Raw genomic sequence first — 4,788 nt, 5'->3', positions numbered from 1 at the left:
CGCCAAAGATTTTTAGTCGAGTTGCACCACAGGCTTTCGCCATCTTCATCCCGTGTATGAGAGCTTCATATTCTGCTTCATTGTTAGATGCGTTAGGGAACGTCATCCGAAGGATGTACTTCAATTTGTCGCCTTCAGGTGATATGAGTACTACTCCTGCACCAGCTCCTTCTAGTCTTTTGGACCCATCAAAGTTCATAGTCCAGGTTCTCGATAAATGCGGGGTCCCGTATTTTGCAACTCCATCCACTCGCGATGAAGTCCGGTAGTATTTGCGACTTTATTGCTTTTCTTTTTTCATACGTGATGTCCCGAGGGGAAAGTTCTATTCCCCAAAGGGAGACACGACCCGTAGCTTCTGGGTTATTCAATATATTTGACAAAGGAGCTTCATTGACCACTATGATCGGGTGTGCCGAAAAATAGTGGCGCAATTTTCGTGCTGTCGTGAACACTCCATATGCTAGCTTTTGGTACTGAGGGTACCTTTGTTTTGAGGGAGACAAGACTTCGCTCATGAAGTATACTGGCCGCTGTACACCATGGATTTTCCCTTCTTCTTCTCTTTCGACAACTAACACCGTGCTAACCACTTGGGGTGTGGCTGCAATATACAGCAGGAGAGGTTCCTTTTCCTTTGGAGCCACCAGGATTGGTGGTGTCGAGATTTTTCGCTTCAGATCCTCGAAAGCTCTATCGGCTTCTTCGTTCCACTGGAATTTATCTCCTTGTTTTATCGGCGCATAAAATGGTAACGCTTTTCTCCTAACCTGGCGACGAATCTGCTCAAAGCTGCGACTCGCCCGATTAGCTCGTCGTATTTCTTTCAACTTCGTTGGCTTTCTCATTGTTACTATGGCTTGTATTTTGTCGGGATTTGCTTCGATCCCTCTTGCTGAAACTAGAAACCCCAGAAGTTCTCCTGCTGGGACGCCAAAAGAGCACTTCGTCGGGTTCAGCTTGAGGCAGAATTTGTCGAGGTTGTCAAAAGTTTCTTTGAGATCCTCGATCAGTGTTACCCCCTTTTTGACGTTATGACGACATCATCGATGTATACTTGCACGTTTTTCCCGATCCGTGTTGCTAAACACTTCGCATCATCCTTCGATATGTTGCTCCCGCATTTTTTAGACCGAAGGGAATTGTTTTGTAGCAAAACACGCCGTAAGGTGTAATAAACGCTGTTTTGGCTTCATCATCTTCTTTTAATCTGATCTGGTTATAACCGAGTATGCATCCAAAAAGGAAAGACGTTCACAACCTGCCGTGGAGTCGATGATTTGATCGATCCTTGGGAGGGGAAAGTGATCCTTAGGGCAATGTTTGTTGAGACACGTAAAGTCGACGCACATGCGAAGGACTGTCGTGTTTTTCTTCGGCACCATCACCGGGTTAGCTACCCATGTGGCTTCTGTAGATATCTCTCTGATAAAACCAGCTTCCTCTAGTCGATTTATTTCTGATAGCATGGATTTGCGGTTTGGTTCCGAAAAACGCCGCAAAGGTTGTCTGATTGGTTTTGCTGTTGGATCCAAATTTAGGTGGTGCTCGGCAAGTTCCTCGGGTACTCCTGGCATGTCAGCTGGACACCATGCGAAGATTTTCCAGTTCTCACGGAGGAACTTGACGAGCGCGCTTTCCTATGCGATATCCATGTTGTTTGCAATGGATGTCGTCTTTTTTGGATCTGTCGGGTGAATCTGCACTTCCTTAGCATTTTTCTCTGTGTTGAAAGTTGATTCTTTGTTTGGCCTTCCAACGTCTGGCAGTACGTCGTAATCAGTCATGCTTTTCGACGCCAAGTATTCAGCTTGCATCCCGAAGGTTTCTGATAACCGATGGAAATCCTTGTCGCACTTATCGGCTAAAGCAAAACTCCCTTTGACCGTGATTGGTCCCTTGGGTCCGGGCAATCTCCATAACAGGTATGTGTAGTGTGGTACTGCCATAAATCTAGCATATGCTGGTCGTCCCAACAAAGCGTGGTACTGCGATGGAAAATCCACGACTTCGAACTCCAGTTTCTCGATTCTATAGTTTTCTCGGGTTCCAAACTGAACGTCGAGGTTGATCTTCCCCAATGGGTAACTTGGTTTCTCTGGAGTGATGCCGTGGAACCTTGTGTCCGTTGGCTTCAGGTTTGCTAAAGATATGTTCATCTTCCTCAATGTATCTGCATACATAAGGTTTAAGCTGCTGCCACCATCTATGAATACTCGAGAAACGTCAAATCCTGCGATAACTGCCGGCAGAATAAGTGCTGACTGCCCTGGTCGAGGAACTTGTTGCGGGTGGTCTGCTATGGTGAAGCCGATGTCTTGCCCTGACCAATTGAGGTACTCAACTGTTGGTGGAGGCATTTTCTCTGCCATGAACACCTGTCGCGAGATTACTTTTTGTGCTCTATTGGACGGCCTTCCCTTCTGAATCATCGACACTGCTCCGTTGGAATTAGGATCAACATAGGGTGGTGGTGCCGGTGCTGCCGCTATTCTGAGCTGGTGTCGATTATCCTCTGTAATCGCGGGAGGTGGCGGTAGGTGAACTTCGCTCCTGGGCTCCCGAGGATTTCTCTGTGCTGCTCGAGCGTGAGCGTTTTCTGCACATCTGAACATTGCTTGAAAATTTCGACAGTCTTTCTGCAGGTGTCCTGACTGTCTTTTCCCATTGCTGTCGAGGAAGAAATGCATCTGGCACGGTCCGTTCAACATTTCTTCGGGGGACACGAAAGGTCTTGGGAACCTTGGCCCACTATTTTGCTCGTTGCGGGAATCGTCCCTATTATCGCTTCGCTGCTCGTTGCTTCTTTGATAATCATCTCTATTGCTTCCCCCGTGTTTGTCCGAAATCCTGCCGAAATTTGCCCCGGGGCGTCATAGTTCGGATACTGCTGAGGAAATCGTCGCCTCGATTGATAATTTCGACCACGGTCCTCTTACAGTGACCTGTGCCGTTTATTGTGGACAGCATCTTCTCCATCCGCCCATTTATTTGCTATCTCCATCAACGCGGATACTGTCTTTGGATTGGTCCTTCCCAAGTCCTCGACAAAGTCTCCACGCCTAACTCCTGCGACAAACGCATCTATTGCTCTCTCGTCAGATATATTTTCTGCCGAGTTTTTTATGATGTTCCACCTTTGGATGTATTTTCTCATTGACTCATCTGGCTTTTGTCGACATGCCCTCAGCTCTTCTAACGACGCAGGCTTTTTGCACGTGGACCTGAAGTTCTTGACAAATACTTCCTCGAAACTTTCCCAGCTGTCGATAGATCCTGGCTGAAGTTTTTGATCCAAGATCGTGCGGCTCCACTTAAGTGCACCTGAATACTTTGCATTGTTGTTGCCCTAGTTCCTCCAGTTAATTTTACCGTTTCAAGGTAATCAACTAGCCAATCCTCTGGATCTTGCAAGCCGTCGAATTTTTTGAAATGATCGGGCAACTTAAATCCCGAAGGGACTCGAGTTTTTCGTACTCTTCTCGTGAAGCACGGCAGGCCGCACATATCTTCATCGTTAAGCTCTGGGGATTGCCGATGGTCTCTTCTGCTTTGCCTTGCTCTATCGACCCTTGCTTGTACTCCTGTATCTCTTGCTCCACTGGGCCCTTCAGGAGCTGCCGCCGTTGCTGCTGCGGGTCGTGGACTATTTTGCCTTGCCGCTCCTTCTGGAGGCGTTGTTACAAACGCTGTCCCCATAGCTCCGACCCCTGCTAACGCCATATTGTATAACGTTTCTCTTGGGTCACCTGCTGGTGGCCTAGATGCGAGAATATAAGCTTGTGTCGCCATGTACCCAGCTTCTGGTGTCTTAGGGATAATGTTTCCTCTTTCATCTATCGACATAAAGGACATGTCGAGATTTTGAATTAAGTGCTCTCTTTCTGCTTCGGGTATGTGTTGCAACCTTGATCTTCCTCTGTTCCGAGCCTCCCTGTGACTATCATCCGAAACTCTGGATTGTCGACTTAGATCTGCCCTTCTCCTGCTGGATGCAGAAGCTGCCTCCTTTCTCCTGTCCGGCTCAGCTGTCTGTTTTTCTATGTTTCTGGCAGCTCGTGCGAGTCTATATTGATAAGCTTGCGGTTCTTGAGCAGTAGCCGTTGTCGTCATTGGTTCCGAGCCATCCGGGGCTTTTGCGGCTCTATCCCAGGCTGCTTGTGGAAGTTGAACTCGACACGTGGTGTGGGCCCAACATATTTAGTGCCCATACCTCTCCTTAGATCTGAGGGATCGACATAAGGGTTACCCAAATCGTCGAAAGCCTCTGATGTTTCCTCTTGATCTTCGATAGCATAGATCTGATGGTATTTTGCACTCAAATCTATGTTGGGTTTGGTGACATCATTATTGAGATTGATGAAGACCTCGCCCACTGTGATAGATTTGTCGATGAAGTCGTAGCTGTCGTCATCGCTTGAGCCATCGCTTATATATGAGTCCGCAGATGACTCGAATGATATGTCGTTGAAGATCTTGGCGAGTTTCTCTCTTGTTCTGGTACTGATGTAGCGTGTTTCCGAGGTTTCTTCTTCTCCGACTCGGTTGACGACGCATAGCTTGAAAAATCGGAATCGACCGCCGACGATCCCGACGAGATCGGAATTTCGACACGATACGATCCTTCCTTCTCGACGCGAAAGTGAAACCTTCCGAACGTCATCTCCATGGGCTCCGCCGGATACGCATATGCATCCAAACGGGAAGGTGGGTGAGGAACAAAATCGACAAGACCAGCGAGCGACCTGTTTACCTCGATCCATAGTGTTGCTTCCGGTTGACGATGTC

This window comes from Lolium rigidum, chromosome 3 (genome assembly GCF_022539505.1).
Source record: "Lolium rigidum isolate FL_2022 chromosome 3, APGP_CSIRO_Lrig_0.1, whole genome shotgun sequence".
NCBI lineage: Eukaryota > Viridiplantae > Streptophyta > Magnoliopsida > Poales > Poaceae > Lolium > Lolium rigidum.
The sequence above is the reverse complement of the archived record's forward strand: the minus strand, read 5'-3'. Positions refer to the sequence as shown.